Below are 14997 nucleotides of genomic sequence, written 5' to 3'. Positions count from 1 at the left end.
TCTTAGGAAGTTGTTAATAAGACCCAAATGGGTTGGAGGGCATTCCATACCTTGGAATTCAAAATTTGAGGTTTTGGTTTGCCCACCAATACCTTGACTCATGAGGGATTAATGAGAAATTGGTAGAAAATTGGGTGAAGTCTGAGTAACCTAATCCCCAAAACAATGTGAAACCAGGATGTGTAATGCAATTCAGAAATCACAAAATGTGTTCTATGTCTGTGACTGAAGGATACGAAAAATGATCACACTTTACGGACCGTATTTCGTTTTACGATCCGTCTTTAAACATTTAACTGACGGACAGAAAGGTCTCCAAGAAAGGAGCAGTTTACGATCTCAGTTTACGGATCATATTTCAGTTTACGGTCCGTCTTTTAAGTTTACGGTCACAGACAGAATACAGTTTTTGTGTACAGTTAGTTTGTTCTTATTTTTGATCGGATGTTCCATGGTAGCTAATATGATGTGTCGTTTGCAGGAATGGGTCAGAAAAAGAATGCAAGGAAAGAGGGGGCCAAAAGCAAAGGCAAAAGAAAGAAAGTGCGCTCGGATTTAAATTTGATAGATGAACCCTCCAATTCGGAAGGGGAAAAATCAGGATCTGAGTGCACAGAAGTTATACCGCCACCAAAGGTCAGAGGGGCCCCCACGAAAGGCACATCGGCAAGGCCATCTACACCCCCAACCATGACCCCGTCCAAGTCTGCGTCGGAAGCCTCCCAGTTTGAAGAGGGGGATTCTGGCGCAGAAGTATCAAGCAGGGGGGCAGCCCACCAAATGGAACAAGAGAGTGCCTCAGTGGGGCCAAGTGCTGGTATTGCCCCGGATGATGGTACGTCGCCAGAGGGTCTTAAATTGGCCGTCTGGACCAAACGGCTGGAGGAAGAAAAACTTAGATTCTCAATAAAAGGGTCAAATAAATTGTATGATCAATGGATGGCTGGGACAGAAACTGGGGGACAGCCGCAGAGGAAAATATTTGAGGGGCGGCGACTGATTTTCGATGGTGTTTCGGCTCATCCACAACTGGACGATACCATCAAAATGTACAAGCTGGATGTTTTCACTCATGAACCGAGTGACTATGCTCCGCACATTATGGGGGAATTCTATGCATCATATGGGGCTGTGTTGATGTCGATGAAGAAGACGAGTCGTGCATGGCATGAAATACCCATATTGGAGAGAGTGACAGTCCGGAACTCACTTGTCGATATTTCCGCCAAAGCCATCAACAAAGTTCTATTCGGCAATGATTTTGTGGCACCTACCGATCTGAGCCTGTTCCTAGACAAAAGAGAAAGGAAAAACAAGAAATCTGTGAGGGAATGGACTGCTGCTATTATCACTTCTGAGCCACATCAGCAAAAATGGACAAATGATGGGAGAGTCAAGATTACTAAAAGTTGCTTGTCCACGAAAGCTAAGTTTTGGTGGACGTTGCTTAGGTACAGGATCACTCCAACCCAACCGGATAATACCCTCTCCACCGGTCAGGCAGTCACTCTTTCCTCGTTGATGTCAAAGTATCCGTTGAATATTGGAGAGCTCATTGCTGAGGAGCTGCGTATGCGGGCACACAAGCCCAACCAAAACGTGGTATTTCCGTGTCTTATCACGAAATTTTGTAGACGGGCAAGGATATTTCACCTTCTAGAATGGGACGGCACCATTACAGCTGCCCGTGTGGGAGATTGGAGGAAGAATAAGGTAAAGGGCAAGAAGGACCAAGAGGCAGATCAGTCCGGTGATGACGACGAAACTCAGTTAGAGTTGAGTCTGAGCCATGCTTATGGGACTGACCCAGTAGAGTCCGAGGTCAGTGCTACTGCTACTGAGACTGATGCTCCCACTACAGGTGTCCCAGATACCGTAGATATACCGGCTTTTGCAGCGGAGATAGGTGTTTCTGAGGCGAGGCCTCCACCACGACCTCCGGCCACACAGGGCCCTCCTTCGAGGTTTGCCACTGCCGCTGAGACAGCCGAGCCTGCCGATCCAGAGCTAGAGTTGCTTCATTTCAGCCATGCTAATTACAACCAGATTGCAGTCAAGGCTGTGAGGGCTGAAAGGCAGGTAGGAAAAATCTTGCAACAATTTAAGCCGAAAGTGGTAAAAAATAGTGCAGCAGTTGGTTATAGAGGCGGCCACAGAGATACGTGCGGAGTTTGAGAAAAGGCACGAATTGTATCTGGCTAGACTGGATAGTTTTGAGTCAAAATTGTTGACTCGAGAGCAGACCACACCCGGTGGGGAGTCTGTCTCATTGAGGAGTGAGTTGGATAAGCTGAAGAAGGAGCTTGAGGCACTCAAAGCACAAGGTATGGTAGCCGCACCAGTGCCAGCACCACGTGCCATTTGGCCTAATACGTTTAAGGTGCTGGATCTGATGGATTCTGAGGAGGAGGCGGAGGATGCCGAACCCCGTGTGCGCGATACATACAAGAGGGACCGTGAGACATCTGAGGACCCAGAGGAGTTGGCCGAGAGATTAAAGAAGACAGAGGAAAAGGAAATGCAGTAGGCTATTTTGGAGTCGTTAGTCGAGCTGCAGCGCCGACCAGGAGAGTCCACTAGTCAGTCGCCGGATGCAGCGGGCCAGTCGTGAGTTTCGCACAGCACCTAGGGCGCCAAGGTACTACCTTTTTCCCTCGTTCTTATAAGTGATGCACTGAGACAGGGCTTGATTTTTTTGTTGGGGGTGGGAGTGTTTGCACTGTTGTAGTGTAGATATATGTTTAGGAACCCCCTCGACGTTTCTTTGCTAGAGTTGTTTTCCTAAGGGGTGTTGTTTTTGTTGAAACTGACATGTTTAAGTTGTTGCTTAGGTTGAATAGAGTAGTTTTGACTTAGTTGGTGTTGCTCTTTAACTAATAGCATGTGGTTATGGTTTGTGGAAATTTTGGACCCCTCGAATTTTTTTTAATGCATACTTCGAACAGTTATTATTTGACATGATTGATTCTTTATATGACATTATGATTATTGGGGTATTGTGTGTGATAAATGACTACTTAGGAGGTCACAAGTGTAAAAATGATTGTCCTTATGCCAATGTGTGTGTGAGTTGTTAGTTTGATTCTGTTTATGTATGTATAATCTAGAACTTGCCCGGTTGGTCTTGTTTCAAATTCGAAAGTTAGTTTGGTTGTGAGATGATCTTAGGATTTCTTTGTGTAAATAGTCACTTTGCCTAAATAAGCCTTACCAAAAGTTGAAAATATCCCTAGTTTCCCTTTTTGAGCCTTTTGACCTTTTTATTGGCAAGCCAATTATGAAAGTGATGAGTGATGCACTGAGACAGGGCTTGATTTTTTTGTTGGGGGTGGGAGTGTTGGCACTGTTGTAGTGTAGATATATGTTTAGGAACCCCCTCGACGTTTCTTTGCTAGAGTTATTTTCCTAAGGGGTGTTGTTTTTGTTGAAACTGACATGTTTAAGTTGTTGCTTAGGTTGAATAGAGTAGTTTTGACTTAGTTGGTGTTGCTCTTTAACTAATAGCATGTGGTTATGGTTTGTGGAAATTTGGACCCCTCGAATTTTTTTTAATGCATACTTCGAACAGTTATTATTTGACATGATTGATTCTTTATATGACATTATGATTATTGGGGTATTGTGTGTGATAAATGACTACTTAGGAGGTCACAAGTGTAAAAATGATTGTCCTTATGCCAATGTGTGTGTGAGTTGTTAGTTTGATTCTGTTTATGTATGTATAATCTAGAACTTGCCCGGTTGGTCTTGTTTCAAATTCGAAAGTTAGTTTGGTTGTGAGATGATCTTAGGCTTTCTTTGTGTAAATAGTCACTTTGCCTAAATAAGCCTTACCAAAAGTTAAAAATATCCCTAGTTTCCCTTTTTGAGCCTTTTGACCTTTTTATTGGCAAGCCAATTATGAAACCTCACCCGTTGTGAAATTAATCCATCTTCACACCCGTTCCCTCTTGATGCTACTAGATAGATATGGAAAAATGCCTAAGTTGGGGGTGAATTAAAACATAAGTTTGGAGGTGGTGGAGTTTACTAGTAGAGATTTGATGTTGTAGTTGCTTATATAAAAAATAAAAAAAAAAAGAAAAGAAGAAAAAAAAATCAGAAAATTGTAACACAAAAAGAATTTTAATTTAGTTAGTAATAAAACCACATCGAGGTCGAAAACTTGAAAGAAAATAAAGGGGTTGGAAAGAAAAGAGGTGAATTAAGGTGAAAAGATGTTGTAGTGTTCAAGGAGGATGAGTCACTAATAGCCAAAAAGTATCCTACCCATTCTTAAGCCTACATTACATGCCAAAACAAGTCCTAATGTGATCACAATCGAACGAGCCTAGGATGAAAACATAGAAAATAAGGGCAAGCCTATGGTATTTACATGTGTAGATATGAAATTCTTTGTGAGTGTGATTGTTTTTCTTTTCTCTTTCGTATTTGTCCCATCCTTATTGTATATATTTGTGTTGGGACATTCTTTGGTCTATGTGAGGGCATAAGGATGAGAATTGAGCAAAAATAAAGTGGCCGCCTAAAGTAGCGTTTGTGTGCATCATTATATTTTCGAAAATGTAGTGTCATGCATTGAAGCTTCATTGTTATTCATAGCATTCTTGAGTTGTGTATATTGTTTTGAAAATAGAAAATTGGGATGGTCCTTTAAAAGAACGCGCATGCCGGTAGTTGAGTGTCAAAACCAATGTAGACACTATTACTCTGTGATATCTAGGTGTTAGATTGAGTCGTTGTTTTGTATGGCTTGCTTGAGGACAAGCAAAGACTTTAAGTTGGGGCTGTTGATGTGCCGGGAATTTATGGCACATTCGAGGCCTTTTTAGGAGAAGTTTTACTTGTTTTTAAGCAAGTCGATGTCTATTTAATATGTTTTTAGTGCTTTTCAGGTAACGGAACAGATTTGGAATTAAAACAATTAAAAGTGCAGAAGTGGTCGTAAACTCCGTTTACGGACCGTATTCCATGGGCGTAATAAAGAATAAGAAGAACCAGAAAGGCAGACTAAGAAATGGTGATTTACGAACAACGTTTACGGACCGTATTTCAAAGCGTATTTAACCATTCGAGCATCTGGCAGAAAGTCGAAGTTTTGGAAGTTGAAAGACAACTATGCAGTTTACGAACCGTAAACCAATTTAAGGTCCATATTTCAAGAGATTTGCAGTTGTTCAAAACTGGAAGCAAGACCTGGTCGTAAACTGGTTTACGGTTCGTATTTCACTTTACGGACCGTATTTCGTATCGACGGGGACCAAAGTGCAAATCTGCAACTTTCACGTTTTCAGAACCTATAAATAGTCATTGTAGGGTTTTAATAGTTCTCAGTGATTATATTTTGACTTTTGGTTTAGAACATTAAATACTCTCTGGTTTTTGAAGGTTCAAACATTAATTCAAGTATTATCAATTCCTTTTTTCTTCCAAAGTAAGCAGTTATGAATTCTTCAAATTCTTATTTCATGTTCTTTGTCATGAGTAGCTAAATTCCCTTACTAGGGTTGTGAACCCAATGATGGGTGTTTTGTGATTGGGTTTGTGATTGATATATACATAATGGATTATTAGGGTTTATTTATTCTTCATTCTTCATTCATAATTAATGGTTGCAAACATTGATTAAAGCCATAAACCTTGATTTATTTGGGAAAATAATTAGGGTTGGTAAGAATAAATAATAAAGACTCAAAGCTTTAAACTTTGTTTAATAAATTCACTTAGGAATAAGAAGAATTTACTTGGCATGATTAATCGTTCTTCATAGTTACTTTCTTATATTTGGGAAAATCATAGAAAGAGATAATCTTTATTTATTGGGAAAGAGTAGAGATTCATATAGAGATTAAGTGCATTCGTATAATGATCCGTTAGAAGTATATCAAGATCAACACCTATGATCATACACTCTATCTAACGGGGACACAACCTTAGTTTCTTTTACCATAAATTACCACCAAAGCAAGTAGTTAGCGATTAGTCATTAAAAACCCAACTTTTACCAAAATTATCGGATTAAGACATTAGACCTAAATTTAGCATTCTACGACTTTAGTAACATTTTCACACCATATTCCCTATGGGATTCCACCCCAACCTTGTTGGGTTACTATATTTGACAATGTCCGCGTTATACCATTAATAAGTGTAATTTGAGCGTATCACTGTCTATGTCTTCCTCTGAACTCACCAGCAATATCTAAAGACCTAGCCCTCTTGTCACGGCCCCGGTCAGGCTCACGCTCTGTCTTCCTCTGGCGCTTACGATCTTTCAAATTCTGTGCATAAGCCTGTATACAGGAAATATCCATACCTAGCTGCAACGCGGCTGTTGTACACTCATCGATCAAATATAGCCCTAGACCAGCCACGAAATGATGGACTCGATCATCCATCTCAGCCACCATAGCTGGGGCATATCTAGCCAATGAGTTAAAGTATACACTATACTCCTGAACACTCATACTGCCCTGGTCAATACGCAAAAACTTATCTGCTCAGGCCCGTCAGACTTCTGGTGTTAGATAATGGCGAATAAAAGCATCTGAAAACTCTCGCCACACGGCTGGAAGGGCATTCTCTCCCCTAGACAGCTCTCACGTCTAATACCACTGTACTGCAACATCACGGAGCCGATAAGAAGCCAACTCCACAGACTCGACCTCATCAGCGTGCATAACCCTCAAGATCCTCTGCATACTATCAATAAAGTCATGAGGGTTCGTATTTTGCTTTAACAATGAAAACTATGGAGGGTCTAACCCGAGAAAAATCTTAACCCTCGCGCTACCAGCTCGGTCTGCCTGGTCAACACCAGCTCCCTGCCGCTGAGCCTGAGCGGCTACCAATCTGGTCAATAGCTGGAGAGCATCCCATACATCATGGCCCGGTGTATCTTGCTGAGGAACTGCGGGCACTGGGCAGGTGCTGGAGGTGGGGTATATGAAGTCTGAGACGGGCTCTCACTCCGCGGCTCGCCCCGGGCTCTGGTAGCCCACTGAGTACTGCTAGTGGCCTCACCAGCCACTCCCTTGCCCTTCTGGGCAGCTGTAGCCTTCTTGCGAGGCATCGCTGAAATCAGAACAAATTATTAGAAGGCAAACTCTTAACACACGTGTCTATCGCACGATCTAAGAGAGAAAAAAATAATAATTTCCTAAATGTCCTGTAGCCTCCTGTTTATAAGTGTGGTGCACGACACACCCATAAACAAGACTCTACTAGACACGGTCTGTAGACAACCCTAGGACGGAACTGCTCTGATACCACTTTTTGTCACGACCTGAATTGATGAGTCGTGATGAGTGCCTGACCTCGGATGACCAAGCACCCATCTACTAGTACCTGGGTTTTACTGAACATTAGGGTGGTCCATGAACGACCCATATCTCAAACTATGCTGACTTGAAATAATTGTTACGACCCGACTAGGGGCCGTGACGGGTACCCGTGGCTAACCCCCGAGCACCACTCGTTCTACTACTCATCATACTCATATAATAAGAAAACCATTTTTCATTTGAGAACATAGATGCTTTTATAGACATAAGCCTTTCGGCTATCAAAATGATAATATATATATATATACAGTAGTAACCTCGTGAGACCATATAACCTACACTGCGTATCTACGAGCCTCTACTAGAGTGCTAGACATAGGAATGGGACAGGACCCCGTCGTGCCCAAAATATACAAATATACACAAAAGAATAATCACGGCACCTCCGGAACAATGGAGTGCTCTCAAGTCAGCTAACAACCCCTACGAGTCTTGATCAAGCTCACCTCCCTGTTTACCTGTGGGCATGAACACAACGTCTAAAGAAAACGGACGTCAGTACGAACATTGTACTGAGTACGAGAGGCATAAACAACAACAATACGTCAATGAGATAAAGGAAGCATCAATAAAGAGCAACTATATATGACTGTCACTTATAAAAGGAATAACACATGCTGACTTACGCATAATCATCATCATATCATATATGCATAAATGTACAAATGTATAAGCTGCCCGTCCATATAGGTACGGTGTGATAATAATTAACCTACGTCCAGGCCTCCCGCGTCCGGGGTATAAGCTGCCCACTATAGTGGTGTGTATATCTGCCCGACCATATAGGTACGGTGTAATATCATCATCATATGCTCATCATAATATGCTCATCATAGTATGCTCATCATAATACATGTATAGACTCAAGGACAACTATACTTTATCGGGGTGACGTAAGGTCGTGATCCCCCGATTCCATTATGGAACATTTATAAGTATTCTACCTCACCTTAAAGGAAGTAGTATATAAGGTGAGTGTTTACAATGCATAACATCATCGACTTTATGGTACTCTGCCTCACCTTGAAGGGACAATACATGAGGTGAGTGTGTACAATACATGACATACTTAACTTAATGGTGTTCTGCCTCACCTCGAAGGGAATAATGTATGAGGTGAGTGTATACAACATACGACATCATTAGCATTATAGGAATGTCATATCATGAACTCTAGAGTCTTTAGACTCAAGCTTATCATTATCATCATTGGACTCATAACATATCTCTTATCTCATATAGCTATTCATGATCATAGACTCTTGACTTTCTGGGATATATAGAGAATTCATGGAGAGAAAGGAGAATCATACCATCGGATTCATGCCATAGAAATAAAGGACTAGCCTCACATACCTTTTGCGTTTAACTAATTTATTGCTTGCTTGTTCTCCGTCAATGCCCACGTTTCTACCTTCAAGAGAAGTCACATGAACATTAGCTAATCGATTGCTTAAATGTGCTTACCAAAGCTAAAGAAAATTGGGAAGCATTTCCTTTGTTTATACAACTTTTCCCATATTCTATATCAACTCCTAAACATTCATAACAACATTTACAATATAGTAGGCAACAATCATCATTCATCTACATTATCCGCATTTCGCCGTTTCACTCCAATTTCTCCATAAACAGGGTCATAATTCATTATCGCATTTTCTCATATATAATGCTTATTCCATGTTCTAAATGTCATTCGTAACATACTTAAAATCACAACATACCAATATTCATAATTCATCCCAAAACACAATCCAACAATGACACTATTCACACATTCATGACCCATTTCCTATATCTTCCTACAATTCAAGTGTCTTAGCTTTCCAATACCTTAAACAACATGGAATGATCATAAACTCACCTTAGATTATGGATGAACAACCCTTGAGTGGAACTTCTCTTCTTGCACCAAAACCCTAACTCACTTCCCTTGAGTTTTCTTGGTGTAGATGAGCTTTTGTTAGGTTTCATACACTTGCTTTCATGGTTTTGATGTAGTTGATCTTGGTTTTCCCTTGAATCCTTGTGGATGAATATTAGAGAGTGTTCTAGAGTTTTCTTGAAGAGAGGAGAGTGAAAATGAAATGAATTAATGAGGGAATGATCCTTATATTAAATGTTGAAACCTGTCCCGACCAAGTTATACGGACCAACATACGGTCCGTACATTTTATACGGGCCGTATGTGTGGCCGTATGTTTGTTCCAGTAGGTGATGTTGCCTTGGCTAAATATACGCCCTAACATACGGCCAGTATATTTTATACGGTCCGTATGTTGGGCCGTATAGTGCCCAGTTGTTCCGATTTCGTTCTCGTCGACTCGTTTGATCTCCAATCCTTATGGAACCTTCTTGACACTTGTTTATCACTTCATTAACAATCTAGGGGACGTTATAACTCTTCTCCAAAGCATCATTAAGTCATCTTTAATTCGTTATTCGTAAATCCTTTCCGATACATTTCGTATGTCTTGCCTCCTCTTGACAACCTTCTTCTCTTACTTCGAATGTCTTTGAAATCTTATTTAGAATCATCGAATGTTATTTCTTACTCATCAAAACATCACTCATCAAAACATCGCATACGTCGTACCCTTCGTCAGTATATTCACTGTGCATGAACGAAATTATTTTCGAGGTGTAACAATAACGACATCATAACTTTGTATCAAGAACTCACAACCATCTGTATATATATATATATATATTTGTATATATATATTTGTACTGAAGATAATAATGCAAGCTAACTAGGTCGCTACACCTGCTGTGCAACAAAATAAGAGCCGTCGTGGCTACATAACATCCCAACTACGTACGTTTGTCTATAGACCTCTAATGGAGTACAAGCTTTAGAGAGGACGGGATAGGGCTCCCGTCATACCCATATATATATACAAGTCAAAATAGCATACCAAAAGCGAGTTGTAGCCCCAGACCGAATAGAGCGCACTGACTACTGTAGGGTGGAAGTCTTATCGAGCTGAACCGCCTCTCTGCTTATCTGAACCTGTGGGCACGAACACAACCCCCGAGAAATAGGAGAGTCAGTACGAATAATGTACTGAGTATGTAAGACATAAAATCAACATGTACATAAAAATCATGGAGGACATTTGAGACATGCCAGTGAATGTGTGAATCTGAATGAGTCAGTATGACTGTATATCAGTAAACATATATATCTATAGAAATTCCACAACAAATGCCACATCGTCACCCCCTACCAAATGTGCCTTATATATACATGCCACATCAAAGGCCATATCGTCACCCCCCGTCAAATGTGCCTTATACATAAACATGAAGAATGAGAATGAGATCAATACACAAGTAAAATGAAATAATAAGACTCGGTATATCACAAAATAGCTATACACATATATTATATTCATAGTGTGCACGAGAGCCCGAATAAGAGCCACTACTTTATCGGAGTGACGTAAGGTCAGTAGCCTCCGATTTATATTGTGCATCAATCATCATCGCTATATCTCACCTTGAAGGAACGAGTAACATGAGGTGAGATCAATCAAGCATGACTGACATCAAGGGAATCATGAAATAAACTCAATAAACTCATAATAGCAGTGCAGTCATAAGCTTTGGAGTTTCTAGAAATAAGATCACTCACCATCGCTATTATCATAAAAGCATACTCATCTTAGCGTCCTAATAAACTTTCAGAATCAAGAATCTCTAGCTTTTGAGAATAAGGACATTTTAGAAAACGTTTACTGGTTCACAAGAAAGAAATCATGCCTTTGGAAAGAAAGGGACTAGCCTTAACATACCTGTTTGGTCTCCTACTACCTACGCTTTTCCTTCCGAGCTCGTAAATGTAAATTCGAAAGAATTCATACTATCGTTAGACTTATCATCGTATGCTTGTGCTGAGCTTTCAAATTAAGCTACTTTATATCCTGCCGAAAATTGGGCAGCATCTCCTCTGTCTATATCGATAGCCCGAAATCACAATATCAACAACCAACACCACCGCAAAAATAATAACACCAACAACATTATCATCAATACCAAAGTATTCCATATAACATCTCACACGATGTTTATCCAATATTTCCACCAACAGAATTATTATACGACCATTTTATAGTTCTATCTCCGTAATTAAACTTAAATCAATACCAATAAGGAAGAATTCATACCTTACTCCTGCTAGATCCATGATATCTTTGATATACACCTTGGATTCAAGCCAAAATCCCTCCAAATACGATATTACAATCATAACCATATACCGTCTAGACCTGAATTCAAGGAACTCCACTTAATTCACGCTAAAATTTGCTAATTGAAACTTAAGGGAAGTTTCCAGAAATTTTGAGAGGTTTGGGTGTGTTTTGATAGGAAATGAGGGGGTAAGCCCCCTTTTATAAGGTTCCAGAGTCTTCCTGAATCGACTTAAAATTTTCTCAATGCGATCCGCTGCCTTATGGCGCATTCGCGGTGAGTTGCTTGGCTTTCCTCTGCGGGTTCGCACCACCATTGGCGCGTTCGCGCCACCTTAATTCCTTACTCTGACAACCCATCTTAAAATGCTCAGAACGTTTGATTTCGATATCCGATCGATGCACGGTTTATTGCGTTTTAAAGTAGAATTCCTAAACTTCATTTTAGAATTTTGTTTCACTTCAAAACTCTTAATATACTAAAAGTTATTCTTTCCTCAAGTTGGACCAAAATTATCGTACGAAATCTTATTGAACTTTTCTCCAAAGTTACAAAAACTTAATCTCCTTGATTCACTTATTCTCCAACCCCTCTATAACCTATTACATGAAGTTAAACCGTCCTAATCATAAGATAAGCACATATAGTCTCGTATATTTTTGACAATAACTCCCGTGTCCCCAGTTGAACGACTATTACCTAGCGATTCTTAACGTACAAAGCTACGAGGTGTAACAACGAGTGTAAGTTTGGTAAGGATCAGCGGATTTGGCAAAAGTATAGTGACCGTGTGTAGTAAAGAAGAGGAATTGAGAATAAAGGACGTAAAGGACAACTGTTGTGGAAAACGTGTAGCGAAGTATGATTTTATAAGGTATTTTGGTATCAGTATTTATCGTGTTAATGGGACAGAAGTGTAGGAAGAGGACTTGGATAGAATAATCTCCATTATCAGGAAGGGGAAAAAAATTGGTATCTAACGTGCTTGTGAGAATAAGGTTGCAATTGGTACGAGAGTGGATTTCATATTTTGCCATGAAAGGTTAAGTGGGGCTTCGACGTGATTATTGCTAGTGGCTTGAGAGTTCTTCCAGGAAAGTGGTTATCGGTTTTAGATTGTGAAGCAGGGCTTCTTGTGACTAGTGGAGACTTGAGATGCTAGGCAATTGTGGTTCGGGTCTTTCCGCAAAAAGGTATGTTCGTCGGGTTTTCGCGTTTAAAGGAATGAAAAGGATATCGTGGAATCAAGGGGTAGTTGGATTGACAATTGTGTTACAGTCATGTATGGTAAAATATACCTAAGGTTTCCGTGTCGTGTTGGTAAAGTGGGACATTCAAAGTGGTAAATCAATGATGAGGTTTGAATTAATTCGAGTTTTGGAGAATATTTTGGAATTTGATTTAAGGGAATTTGAGCAAAGGCACCTTGGTGGAGATATGTGAAGGGATTAGTAGGATTGTGTATGTGATATGCTGGATTTATAAAGTAATCAGTTTTAGAGTTGAGCGAGTTAAGAAAACTCTAGGGTATAGAGAATGCGGCATACTACTGAGTGGGTTCGAGTAATGGTCAATTGATGGCGGCGTATATGAATCGATAGAAATTGAGGAGTTGAAGAGTCAAGAAAAGGTATAATTGATTGAGAATCGATAAGAATGAGATACATCTTCGGGATTACTTGGGTCAGTATAGATTGTGGGGTTGTTCTCTTGCATATTTCAAATGGGGTGTGATTGTTGAGTACACTTAAAGAAGGAATTTTACAATAATGGACTAAGTGATACGACGAAGTTCCGCGAGGTTTCGTGATCAGTGACTAGTGAGAAAAGAATTTTCAGGTAACCAATATGTTAAGGCGTAAGGAAGTGGCTTGTGTGGTACACAGTTGGATAGTTTCATAACACTCTACAGTGGATGAGTTAGTGTGCTTTTAAGAGAAAGGAATTGCGAAGGTCCTATTTATGGGAAGGCTAGAGTTATATTTTCGAGATGAGACCATAGTCGTGGTAATGTGTTATGCTGCAAGTAATATTGACTGGATATCTTGGATGAATACTTTTTGATATTACGTACTCGGAAATAGTTGTGCTAGGTTGGCGAAAGAGATTTCGAGATTTGATGCTTTTGGAAATGCTATGAGCATATCGAGGTGTTGCAATGGGAGATTAGACGGTTAAAGGGGTATTACATGAGGCTACATGTTTCGCGCTGAAAGATTTGGGGTTGTATCAGATCTGCGTCTCGGGTATTCATAAAGTATAGTTCTTCAGTTGTAACGAACCATTTCGTCGTTACTTTGACTTCCAGGAAATATGCGACCTTGAAAACACCTTAAAAACACCTTTGGATCTTTACGCTCTTAAAATTGCTAACTTGATCGGACCAGTCGTGCGAATCGCGTGTAAAATATTGAATTTGGACCATTGGGCCCAGTTAGGCCGTCATAGCGACAGTACGGCCGCCCCTGTGCTGGCGCCATAACGGCAGGAAGCTCTGCTGAAGCGGAGGTACTGAATCATTAAAGGACCACCCCAGCGGTGGAGCTACCGCTGGACCGGTGCCGCCACGGCAACGGCTTGACCGCCATAGCGGTTGATGAGCTGTTATATCCCTATTTAAAAGCCCATTTTTTGACTTGACCTAATATTCATTCCCCAAAATCTGTCGCCGCCACTAAGAGAGAATTCTAGTCCTTGAGACTTAAATGATGGGAAGGTAAACTCTCTAAAACCCCTCATTTCATCCTCCTTTAATTTTTTTTTTTGAAAACCACCAAAATGGTGGATATTTATTGAAAAAGAAAATGGTTTGTACAGAACTAGCCAAATAGCTAGTTAGAAAATAACAAGAAATCAAAGATGCAACAACAAAATATACATAAAACAAAGCTAGAATTCCTGTAGTCTTTACTTGCACCCATCTTGCTCATCTCCAAGCTCTCACTAGATGAAATGGATTCAAATCACTTGAATTTTCTTCAGGCTACAGGTTTGTAGCTTCATTTCCTGTAATTTCCTGCTGCAAATGCAAAAGGATATGTCCAATGTGTGCTGTCTTTGGTATATAAGCTGCATTTAGCCTCATCTGTTTAAGTTATCCAGCATGGGGATGAGCATGCATTCACACTAATACCACCCATTCTGAACTTCTCAAACAGCTAGATTAGATACAAGAACAATTCACCCACAGCCTTCCATCATAGACTTGCTAAAGTAATCAGTTTATAAGCATTTAAGCAAATAAGTTGTTGGAAACTCTAGTTTCTGATGCATATCTGATTCTCAGATTTAGAATTTGAGCCTTATCAATGTTCAATAGTTTCCTAGCCATAGAAAGTAGCTCCTGAAAAGTGTTAAATTACTGTGTACCTGCAAAATTAAAAACATAGTTAGCTAAAAAATCTGCTAGGCAGTTTCCCTCCCTATATATGTGCTCCACTTCAACAGTCTGCCCTCTTAT

This window comes from Lycium barbarum, chromosome 7, assembly GCF_019175385.1.
Source record: "Lycium barbarum isolate Lr01 chromosome 7, ASM1917538v2, whole genome shotgun sequence".
NCBI lineage: Eukaryota > Viridiplantae > Streptophyta > Magnoliopsida > Solanales > Solanaceae > Lycium > Lycium barbarum.
This window is presented reverse-complemented; position numbering follows the sequence as displayed.